Here is a 12,826-nt window from a genome sequence, read left to right on the forward strand (position 1 = left end):
TATCAGTTGTGCCTGTTGTTCACACACACATATCTGCCCTCTCATTGGCTAGAATGGTCCCACCTGAATGCCTTTCAAATTTGAGGACATATATTTCCATTGTTAGAGCGGTCACTCCACTATCTTGTCAATATAATTGAAAATCTTTGATTCAACTCAACTGACATGACAAAGAATGCATTTCATTACAAGAGCCACATCAGTTCACATCATTTGAATTAACATTCTACATTACCATGGAAGTCATTACTTCACAATACCATGCAGCCATCCCTAGTGTACCTATGAGTTTACCAGTCAAATTGCCAGGGTAAGAAATTCCAAGCATATAGATCCTATTAAATGATTATTCTAATTGATAATTCTATGGTTCCAAGCCCGTTCTTTTCATGTGTGCTGCTGTTTCCTAGGCAACTGGTTTGCTACAACACCTTGCTTGTTTCAACTAGGAGCAACAAAGTTTCATCACGCTGTTTAGAGTACGTGTTACAGCAGAAACACACTCCACCGCACAAATTCCAGGCCGTCCTCTTCGTACCCCAAAAACAAAAATGATGACGTTATTTTATTTTCATAATGGTTTTCATCCATACGGTAATTGTGCCATCCCTAGTGTGTGTGTGTGTGTTTCAAAGTAACTACTTTATAACACAAAAACACACAGAATCTGGCATCAATGTCCACATGTTCTCTTAAAGGAAAATTCCACCCAAAATCTATTGGTATTTGTTTCATTAGTCCATTGTTGATATAGTCCAAAAATGTCARCAGTTTATAACTTCATCATACTGGCTGTGTTTCTGTATTTTTAATGTTATTTATCTTGAAAACATGATTGCCGACATGCAAAACATTTTGGGACTATATCAACAAAGGACTAGTGAAACAAATACCAAAATATTGTTTTTGGGTGGAGTTTTGCTTTAATCTCTATCTGGTACAGCCAGTAGAAAACTGTCCACCACTCTGACCCTGGTTCCTCTCTAGGTTTCTTCATAGGTTCCTTCCTTCTAGGGAGTTTTTCCTGGCAACTGTTCTTCTGCGGATGTATAAAGGGCTTTMTAAAATACATTTGATTGATTGAGTTACTACAACAGTGAACAATTAAAATGGTCAATAACTTTACTCTTTCATTGATCTGTCGTTTCTACTCTCTCCGTTGATCTGACGTTTCCTCTCTCTCCTTTGCTGATCTGTCGTTTCCTTTCTCTCCTTCAGCGTACATCCGCTTCCATCTCATCTCTCCGGTCATCCAGCWGTCAGCCAAGAAGTAAGTCCAGGGTTTAGTTAGCCATTAGCCAACAATTGTTTCACGGGTAGAGATTGTGCTAAAATTGCTAGCCTCTCAAGAATGCAGCCATAGCTAGGAACTGTTTTACACAGTATTTTAATCCTGTTTCTCTCTGCTTATCTCCCTCTCTCCACTCTCTCATTCCCAACCCTCATTTCCCCCCCTCTCTCTCTCTCCCTCCCTCCCACCCCTCTCTCCACCCGCCCCTTCCTCTCTCTCTCTTCTCTCTTCTCCACCCCTGCCCCCTCTGCTCTCTCTCCCCTTTGCCTACGCTCTCTCCCCCTCTCAGCCTGGTGTTATTGGGAACCTGCTCTAGTGAATATACTGGGTCATAAACCTAGCAAGAGCCAGGCTAGAGGCTGCCGTGGCCCAAGCTGGATACAAGCTGTTCAGATAGCGGAGAACCGGAACTGGTTACTCTCTCTCACGCCCCCTCTCTTCCCTCTCACCCAAACACATACTGTCAGGGAACGCTCGCGTGTGTTGGTCCTGAGAGCATGGTCGCTGGTCCAATGGTCGAGCGAAGTACAACCAGGCCGCTGGCAGAACGGCTGCCTGAACTTGTAGAAGCAACTGATGACCCAGCTCTTATGCAGAGGGAACTTGTGCAGGGGAAAACTTTCACTACAGCCAGGGCTGACTGGACCATGAATAACCAACACAACATTACACACCCTTTCCCACTCCAAACCTTCTTGTTATGGATTTTCTGTGTTTATTGAAAGTGGATCTGTTTCTCTCTACAGATCAATCCAAGTGTCCTGCAGTACGTCACTTGAGTAGTTTACCAACACCAACACACACACCAACACACCAACACCAACACACACCAACAACTAGCAGTGGGGGACAAACAAGTATTTGATACATACTTGCCGACTTTTGCACAGGTTTCTCCTTACTTACAAGCATGATAGAGGTCTTGGTAATTTCTATCATGGGTACAACTTCAACTGTGAGAGACGGAATCTAAAACAAAAAATCCAGAAAATTCACGATTGTTGGGATGTATTTACAGTAAATTAATTTGCATCTTTTATTTGCATCGACATAAATAGTTTTGATTCACCTACCAACCAGTAAAGAATTCCGGCTCTTCACGAAACAACGTTATTTTTCTTTAAGAAGCCGCTCCTTGTTTTCTCCCCACTCATTATACCTGTTGAATAACTGCAACCAGTTTGAAGAACCTCGTTACCTGTATAAAAAAACACCTGTCCACACGACTCAATCAAACAGACTCCAACCTCTCCACAATGGGCCCAAGGACCAGGAGGAGGCTGTTAGGACATCAGGGCCCTAAAATGTAGGACATGCAACAGGGCTGGGATGGGCCCTACAGGGACATTAGGCAAGCAGCTTGTGAGAAGGCAAACAACTGTTTGCGGCAATTATTAGAAAAGAGAAGTTCAAGATGAACGGTCAACCACCCCTCGGGTTCTGGGGCTCCATTGCAAGATCGTCCACCTCGTGGGGCATCAATGATCATTCGAGGAAGGTGAGTTATCAGCCCAGAACTACACGGGGCAGGGACCTGTCAATGACCTGAATAGAGTGCTGTGGACCATCAGTCTCAAAGAAAACCATTAGGTTAAACACACACACCGTCATGATTATAAAGTCCTGCCAGCGCACGGCAAGGGTCCACCTGCTCAAGCCCAGCGCAGTCCGAGGCCCGGTGAAGTTGCCAATGACTCATCTGGATGATCCAAGAGGGAGATGGGAAGCAAGGTACAATGGTGAAAGCTGTAGATCAGACAGTTTGAGGCTTGATGTGGCATATAGAGCCCTTTTCTGGGTCTTTTAAAACTCCACTTCGCCGTGTTACGAAGAAGACAGGATAGAGTACAATGCCCAAAACACCCATCCCAACCGTTTAAGCAATCGGAGGTGGAAAAACATGTCATTCTTGGGGATGCTTTTTCTGCAAAGGTTACGGGATGACTATGGCAACCGTAATTGAGGGGGGATGGATGGGGGCCATGTATTGCGCGATATCCTGGCCGACAACCTCCTTTCCCTCAGCTAAAGAGCTATGAGATGGGCTCGTGGACTGGGTCTTCCAGATGGGACAATCGACCCGAAAAACACAGCAGGGGCAACGTTAGGAGTGCGCCGTAAGAAGCATCCTCAAGGTCCTTGGAGTGGCCTAGCCAGTCTCCAGACCTGAACCCAAATAGAAAATCTTTGGAGGGAAATAGCTGAAAGTTCCGTATCAGGCCCCGCCGAACTAGGGCCCCGAAACCTGAAGATGCTGGAGAAGATCTGTATGGAGGAGGGCCAAAATCCCTGCTGCAGTGTGTGCAAACCTGGTCAACGACTACAGGAAACGTATGATCTCTGTAATTGCAAAACAAAGGTTTTGTAACCAAATATTTAAGACTGCTTTTCTGATGTGTTATCCAATACTTATGTATGCTAGATAAATGCAAATTAAATTTACTTAAAATCAACAATGTTGAATTTTCTGGAATTTTTGTTTGGAGATTCCGTCCTCATATGTTGAGTTGACCCATGATAGAAATTACAGGGACCTCCTACATGCTTTGTAAGTAGGAAAACTGCAAAATCGGCAGTGTATCATAATACTTGTGTATCTCCCCATGTATTCTTTGCTGTCTGTTCAGTAAGCTGCAGTTCTCCAAGCTTGCCAGCAGAGTCCATGTGTTGTTTAGAGTGGTGGAGCTTGCCCTCTGAAAACAGCACCTCTGTAAAGTCAAAACATGAACACAGGGAGACGCCAACTCAGAGGTCAGTCTATACCAGGTACAGCACACACACACACACACACACACTGGTACAATTAATCTGTTCATGACTGATTGACTCGCCTCTGACATTCATTCACTCTTCTTCTCTCCCCCCCCCTCTCTCCAGTCTGGTTGAAAAACACTCAAGAACACACACTGATGAGCTGCTCGGTGGTGAGTACACCAACAACCGTTCATATTCAATCCCCCTAACCCCTCATCCCTTCTGCCTCTCATCCTCTGACCTTGTGTTGTTGATATTGTTGTTATTGTTGTGTTCCAGATGCACATGGAGAGGCCCTGCTTTGACTTCCTCGGACAAAAGGAGACTCTGGGGTCAGTGTCTGTGTTTCACACTTCTCTGTCTCTCTGGTGACTAAATAGACCATGGAACCTCTGGAAAGAGTAGGAGTGTTAACCCAGTGTCCCAACCTTGTTCCTCCTTCTGTGTCCACAACCTCTCTCCAGAGTGTCCCAACCTTCCTGAGTGTCCCAACCTTCCTGGGAGTGTCCCAACCCCTGAGTGCTCAACCTTCCTCGTTTCCCAAACCTTGTCCTGATGTCCCAACCTTCCTGAGTGTCCCCAACCTTCCTGAGGTGTCCCAAACCTTCTGAGTGGCCACTTCCCAGTGCCCCTTCCTGAGTGTCCCAGACCTTCTGGCCCAGTGTCCCAATCCTTTTACCTGAGTCGCCGCAACACCTGTCCTCGGAGCGTCCCAGATTGTCCCATACGCCTTCTCCCTCCAGCTTCGCCAAGTTTGGCTCGTCAACTAAAAACCCCTCTCTCCCTTCCATCTCGTCTTCCCTCCGCTCTTCCTCCTCCAGGTATCATGTTTATCCAACCTGCAGAAACACATCTGGAGTCCTGGGCTTCTCTGTCACGGTGGAAACACAGGCCACCAAGTTCAAGTGAGATCCTCATACTTACTGTATGAACCAATGACATTGTGCACTGCAGTGACTTTGATGTGGTCCTCCCGAGGCTAGAAGTGCTATCTCTTATGACCTGTAAACGCCTCTTATAATAATGACAGTGGGTTCTCTCTCTCTCAAACTCCCTCTCTCCATCTCTTCTCTCCATCTCCTCTCAGTACTGAGCTGGTAGAGTTGAAGATAGAGGAGTTTCTGTCTTCCTTTGGAGAGAAGTTGAGTGCTCTGACTGAGAGTGCCTTCAACACACAGGTGTGTGTGTGTGTCTGACTGACTATATATCTGAGTGTACTGCAGTTTACTTGTTAAGCTGAAGGTGTGTGTGTGTGTACAGGTGACTGCGCTGGTCAAGCTAAAGGAGTGTGAGGACACACACTTGGGAGAGGAGGTGGACAGGAACTGGGCCGAGGTCGCTACACAGCAGTATGTCTTCAACAGGCTTCACAGAGAGGTGAGACACACACACACCGAACAATTCAGTTTTTCTGTTTTTGTGGTGTGTGCAGAATTTTGTAGTTGCTGCTGTAGTTGCTTTCTGTAGTTGCTGCAGATGTTTCATGTGCGACTACGTGTGCTTACGTGTTTGTGTGTGTGAGTAGATTGAGGCCCTGAAGCAGATGACCAGAGCAGAGCTGGTATCCTGGTATCTGGAGCACCGCGGACACAACTGCAGAAAACTCAGTGTACATGTAAGTGTGTGTGTGTGTATAGGTGAGCAGTGTAATCAATGTTTAAGAGCTGTGTGTGTGTGTGTGCGTGTGTGTGCGCATCGACCTCCCTCCCCAGGTGGTGGGTTTTGGGCCGGAGGAGGGCGACCCAGCAGGAGATGACAAGCAGAGTCGTCATGGCAACAGAGAGAGGGAYGAGGAAGAGTGTGCAGTTCGTCCTACGGAGAAGTGTCCAAACTGACCTTCCTCGCCCAAGATGGCCGCCGCTACATCCATCATGGACATTCCTTCATTTATCCAGAGCCTTACCCTCTTCCCCTACCACAAGATCATCCAATAGACTACCAATATCTATTTTCTCAATATTTCTTTCAAACTCTCTCCTTCATTGCCTGACCATAACATCATCTAATAAACTCAATGAGATACACTATCACTGTATTTGGGGCTGACTCTCTCACATATGTAACATAGTAGATATTCACAATATTTCACAATTTCTTGTTCATTACTGTGTCTCATAAGGCTTTAAAACTGCACCTCTATAAGGTACTATGCATGTTTATAAGGCAATATAACCCTTCACAGCGCACTTAGTAGGGTTACAACAGGTTCTATAAATACTGGATGTAGTCTGCATCTAGTGGAGAATGTTTTATGGGATGTCCTATCTCTGCATAGTGTATAGCTTATGTAGACTTTCTAACAGCTAATTGGCAGTCAACAACCAGCTCCCTGCAACATTCAGGTAAGGGTCAAACATGGACGAGTCCTGGCCTGTCATATTCAACATGTCTCTCACTGCGGTCACCCTCCTCTCCCACAGCACACGCGGAATCAAAGATGGTGTACACAGTTCCACTGGATTTTTATTCCGGCAAACAAACTATTTGCGGCATTTAGAGTTTTGGAATGCCACCGGTAAATCAGTTGGTGCTAGTGACTCATAGAGTCAGGTGTGAGTACGCTGGTGTTCCTTTAAGCTTCCTGACTGACTGAAACTCTTCCCACACTGGGAACAGTGATACGGCCTCTCTCCTGTGTGAATACGTTGGTGTACCTTTAGTGTTCCTGAATTCGGATGGATAAGCTTCGTTCCCACACTGTGAACAGTGATATGGCCTCTCTCCTGTGTGAATACGCTGGTGTGCTTTAATGCGCTGACTCACTGAACCTCTTCCCACACTGTGAACAGTGATATGGCCTCTCTCCTGTGTGAATACGCTGGTGTGTCTTTAAATGTCCTGACACACTGAAACTCTTCCCCCACGGGAACAGTGATACGGCCTCTCTCCTGTGTGAATACGCTGTGTGTACCTTTAAGTCTCCTGATCGATGGAAACTCTTCCCACACTGAGAGCAGTGGTGAGGTCTTGGCTTCCCCTGTGTCTCTGTGTTTCTGGGCGAGGAGTGTGATGTGGGGTGCGATCTGGAGTTGTTGAACACCGCTGAGAGCCACTGGGTGGTGCTAGTGTCTCTGATCTAATCCCTCCACTCCTCAGAGCCTGACGTACTCTTCCCTATGGCATCTCTTTATGTGCTTGTAGAGGTAGATCTGAGCCGTGAAGGAGAACGGACACCAGAGCAGGAAAAGATCTGGGACGACTCATTCACACCTGAAAGGAGAGGGGAGGAGAGAAATGGAGGGGTGTTCAGAGAGGTCAAAGAGAATAGCAAGCTGGATAGAGAACATGAAGGGTGTTCAGAGAGGTCGAAGAGAATAGCAAGCTGGATAGAGAACGAAGGGTGTTCCGAGAGGTCAAAGAGAATAGCAAGCTGGATAGAGAACTGAGGGGTGTTCAGAGAGGTCAAAGAGAATAGCAAGCTGGATAGAGAACTGAAGGGTGTTCAGAGAGGTCAAGAGAATAGCAAGCTGGATAGAGACTGAAGGGGTGTCAGAGAGGTCAAAGAGAATAGCAAGCTGGATAGAAACTGAAGGGTGTTCAGAGAGGTCAAAGAGAATGCAAGCTGGATAGAGACTGAAGGGTGTTCAGAGAGGTCAAAGAGAATAGCAAGCTGGATAGAGAACTGAAGGGGTGTTTCAGAGAGGTCAAAGAGAATAGCAAGCTGGATAGAGAACTGAAGCAATACTGAAAGAAAAAGAAAGACTAATGATATCATTATATCACTTGACTTGAATAGAGAGATGGAAGAGAGGGGATTGAACAGGTAGTTCTAGAGCAGTGGTAGTCTCTACTATTCCTGGGGAAGACACATTTGTCAAACACACTCACTGGGTGAGCTACCATAACCTACCCAAATTGATTCATATTCATGCTATTTGAAATACTATTAACAAGGACCATGAAGCTTTGATGCACAATGTTTGGACACTTGGGGGTCATTATCTCAATAATAGCACAAAATATGTCAAATCAGATAAATGCCACATTTCAGTCTGAAGGAAGCAGTGGTGGAAAGTACTTAAGTAAATACTTTAAAAGTACTAACTTAAGTATTTTTTTTTTATTTTTTTTTTTTTTTTTTTTTTTTTTTTTTTTTTTTTTTTTTTTTTTTTTTTTTTTTTTTTGTTTTTTTTTTTTTTTTTTTTGGGGTATCTGTACTTTACTTTACTAACTATATGTTGACAACTTTTACTTTTACTTGACTACATTCCTAAAGAATAAAATGTGGGATGTTACCCCAACCTATTCACCAGGCACCTGCAAAGTTCCAGACATTTCTTGGGGGAAATGGCCCTTAGCCCTCACCCTCCGATCCAACAGGTCCAAGCGTGCTCAAATGGGATTTGAGAATCCGGGCTCTCGCTGGCCATGGCAGAACACTGACATTCCCGTGTCTTGCAGGAAATCACGCACAGAACGAGCAGTATGGCTGGTGGCATTGTCATGCTGGAGGGTCATGTCAGGATGAGCCTGCAGGAAGGGTACCACATGAGGGAGGAGGATGTCTTCCCTGTAATGCACAGCTTTGAGATTGCCTGCAATGACAACAAGCTCAGTCCGATGATGCTGTGACACACCGACCCAGACCATGACGGACCCTCCACCTCCAAATCGATCCCGCTCCAGAGTACAGGCCTCTGTAACGCTCATTCCTTCGACGATAAACGTGAATCCGACCATCACCCCTTTTGAGACAAAACCGTGACTCGTCAGTGAAGAGCACATTTTGCCAGTCCTGTCTGGTCCAGCGACAGTGGGTTTGTGGCCATAGGCGACGTTGTTGCCGGTGATGTCTGGTGAGGACCTGCCTTACAACAGGCCTACAAGCCCTCAGTCCAGCCTCTCAGCCTATTGCAGACAGTCTGAGCACTGGTGGAGAGATTGTGCATTCCTGGTGTAACTCGGGCAGTTGTTGTGGCCATCCTGTACCTGTCCCGCAGGTGTGATGTTCGGATATACCGATCCTGTGCAGGTGTTGTTACACGTGGTCTGCCACTGCGAGGACGATCAGCTGTGGGTCCTGTCTCCCTGTAGCGCTGTCTTAGGCATCTCACAGTACGGACATTGCAATTTATTGCCCTGGCCACATCTGCAGTCCTCATGCCTCCTTGCAGCATGCCTAAGGTATGTTCACGCAGATAAGCAGGGACCCTGGGCATCTTTCTTTTGGTGTTTTGCAGAGTCAGTAGAAAGGCCTCTTTAGTGTCCTACGTTTTCATAACTGTGACCTTAATTGCCTACCGTCTGTAAGCTGTTAGTGTCTTAACGACCGTTCCACAGATGCATGTTCATTAATTGTTTATGGTTCATTGAACAAGCATGGGAAACAGTGTTTAAGCCCTTTACAATGATGATCTGTGAAGTTATTTGGATTTTTACCAATTATCTTTGAAAGACAGGGTCCTGAATAAGGAACGTTTCTTTTTTTTGCTGAGTTTAGTTACATTTTGAATGCTTAGCAGGACACGATAATGGTCTAATTCACACACTTATCAAGAGAACATCCCTGGTCATCCCTAATGGCAGACTCACTGAACACAAATGCTTAGTTTGTAAATTATGACTGAGTGTTGAAGTGTCCCCCTGGCTATCCGTAAATAAAAAAAACAAGAAAATCATGCCGTCTGATTAGCTTAATATTAGGAATTTTAAATGATTTATACTTGTTCTTTTACATTTGATACTTAAGTATATTTTAGCGATTACATTTATTGTTGATACTTTAAGTAAATTTTAAACCAAATACTTTTAGACTTTTACTCAAGTAGTATTTTACTGGGTGATTTCACTTTCACACCATTTCCAACTAAGGTATCTTTGCTTTTACTCAAGTATAACAATTGGGTACTTTTTCCACCACTGGAAGGAAATATGTTTTGGGGTGATTGAAAAGCATCACAAAGCTATTGGAGTTCAGGAAAACATTACATTTTGTGTGCAATCTGTGTGTATGGTCCTCCGTGGAGAACCCATTTATTTCCACTGGTCATTCTGTGCAGATACATTCACATCACTCCGCCTTCTAACAAGGCCTGTGTGTACAATAGATGGAAACAGACGATACGTGTTCCTGACAATCTTAGCTTTCAGGCATGGGGTCATGGTCGCTAATAGCGGCAACCGCTAAAAATCAGGAGACACATTTGTAGGAAGAAAACTATTAGAACATGAGCTAGAAACCGCTGTTACCTCTGTTTGCCCCAGCCGCTATAGCGGATATAGAAGATTACTCACGTAACCACGGTTCTATGAAGTAAGCTGTGCATTCAGCTGACTGAGGGAAACACATTCATTCAGATTATTGCACAATGACTGCCTGTTCTAGAGGGACGAGTAAAGGGAATAAGGAGAGAGGAAGAGAGAGAGAAAGCCCAAAAGTACCTCTAGCTGCGCTCGTTTTGTCCCAGAGGAAGTCGAAGATGATGCCCAGGTCTCTGGCGTATTCCTCTCCGTACCACACCAACAGCTCCTCTCCAACAGCTATAGGCTTACAGCAGCGGTACAGAATCCCTCCTCTGTACTGGAAGGCCACCAGATTCTGCTCTTCTTCACTACGGCCAGTTCACATACCTGACAGAGAGAGGAGGAGTTGAGAGAGAGGAAGGTATTTGGAATTTTATTAAGATCCTCACTAACTGTTGCAAAGCAGCAGCTACTCTTCCAGGGGTCCACAACAGACATGAAACATGACTATACAGAACATTAATAGACTAGAAACAAATCAATGGACAGAAACTACATAAAAATTTAAAGTGGGAGAGACTAATTAAATTAAATCAATTCAGGCCAACTCAACATCATCGAACAATGAAAACACAGAAGGATATGAAAGATGTAGAGACTGGAGAGAATAAGATGGGGAGGGATGGATGGAGAGATAGAGAGGGATGGATGGGATGATAGAGATGGGCGGATGGAGAGGGATGGATGGAGAGAATAGAGAGGGATGGATGGAGAGATAGAGAATGGGTGGATGGAGAGGGATGGATGAGAGAGATAGAGAGGATGGAGAGATAGAAAGGATGGATGGGAGAGATAGAGAGGGATGGTGGAGGGATGGATGGAGAGATAGAGGGATGGATGGAGAGATAGAGAGGGATGGATGGAGAGGATGGATGGAGAGATAGAGGAGGGTGGATGGAGAGATAGAGAGGATGGATGGATGGAAGGGATGGAGAGAGATAGAGAGCGGATGGATGGACGAGATAGAGAGGGAGGATGGAGAGATATAGAGGGATGGATGGAGAGAGGGATGATGGAGAGATAGAGAGGGATGGATGGAGAGAGAGAGGGAGAGAGAGATGGATGGAGGAGATAGAGAGATGGATGGAGAGATAGAGAGAGGGACAGATGGAGAGAGGATGGATGAGAGAGGGATGGATAGAGAGAGGATGGATGGAGAGATAGAGAGGGATGTATGGAGAGGGATGGATGGAGAGATAGAGAGGGAGGATGGAGAGAGGTGAGATGGAGAGATAGAGAGAGGGATAGATGGAGAGATAGAGAGGATGGATGAGGAGAGATATGGAGATAGGGATGGTGAGAGGATATGGAGAGAGGGATGGATGAGAGATAGAGAGGATAGATGGAGGAGGGAATAGATGGAGAGATAAATGAGGGATGGATGGAGAGAGATATGGAAGAGAGGGGATGGATGGAGAGATATATGAGAGAGGATGGATGGAGAGAGATATGTAGAGAGCGGATCGGATGGAGAGAGATTGAGAGAGGATGATGGAGAGATAGAGAGGATGGATGGAGAGAGGATAGATGGGAGATAGAGGATGGATGGGAGAAGATATGGAGAGGGGATGGATGGAGAGATAGAGAGAGGGATAGATGAAGGGATGATGGAGAGCATAAGGAGAGGAGGGATGGATGGATATATGGGGAGAGGGATGGATGGAGATAGAAGAGGGAGGCTGGAGAGAGTAGAGATATGGAGAGAGGGAGGATGGAGAGACAGAGAAGCGGATGGAGAGAGAGACAAAGAGGGATGGATAGAGAGACAAGAAGGATGGATAGAGAGACAGAGAGGGATGGATAGAGAGACAGAGAGGATAGATAGAGAGCAGGAGAGATGGATAGAGAGACAAAGAGGGATGGATAGAGAGACAAGAGGGATGGATAGAGAGACAGAGAGGGATGGATAGAGAGACAAAGAGGGATGATAGAGAAAGAGAGAGGGATGGATAGAGAGACAAAGAGGGATGGATGAGAGGACAGAGAGGGATGGATAGAGAGACAGAGAGGGATGGATAGAGAGACAGAGAGGATGGATAGGAGACAAGAGGATGGATAGAGAGACAAAGAGATGGATAGAGGACGAGGAGGGATGGACTAGAGAGACCCAAAGAGGGATGGATAGAGAGACAAGAGAGGGATGGATTAGAGAGACAGAGAGGGATGGATAGAGAGACATAAGAGGGGATGAAGGAGAGACAAAGAGGATGGTAGAGCCAAGAGGGATGGATAGAGAGACAAAGAGAGGGATGTAGATAAGAGACCAAAGAGGGATGGATAGAGAGACAGAGAGGATGGATAGAGAGACAAAGAGGGATGATAGAGAGACAAGAGGCGATGATAGAGAGACAAAGAGGGATGGTAGAGAGAGAGACAAAGAGGAGGATAGAGAGACAGAGAGGGGTGGATAGAGAGACAAAGAGGGATGGATAGAGAGGAAGGAGGATGGATAGAGAGACAAAGGAGGATGGATAGAGGACAGAGAGGATGGATAGAGAGACAAAGAGGGATGGATAGAGAGACAAGAGGGGATGGATA

General features: G+C 45.6%; 2 pseudogenes; one reads left to right on the top strand and one right to left on the bottom strand.

Moving 5' to 3' along the window:
* Positions 1 to 6,070, top strand: part of LOC111953383 (nardilysin-like) — a 19,309-nt pseudogene extending 13,239 nt beyond the window's left edge.
* A 420-nt stretch (positions 6,071 to 6,490) lies between these two features.
* LOC111953384 (histone-lysine N-methyltransferase PRDM9-like) overlaps positions 6,491 to 12,826 on the bottom strand; it is a 12,453-nt pseudogene continuing 6,117 nt past the window's right edge.

This window comes from Salvelinus sp. IW2-2015, linkage group LG27, assembly GCF_002910315.2.
Source record: "Salvelinus sp. IW2-2015 linkage group LG27, ASM291031v2, whole genome shotgun sequence".
Taxonomy (NCBI): domain Eukaryota; kingdom Metazoa; phylum Chordata; class Actinopteri; order Salmoniformes; family Salmonidae; genus Salvelinus; species Salvelinus sp. IW2-2015.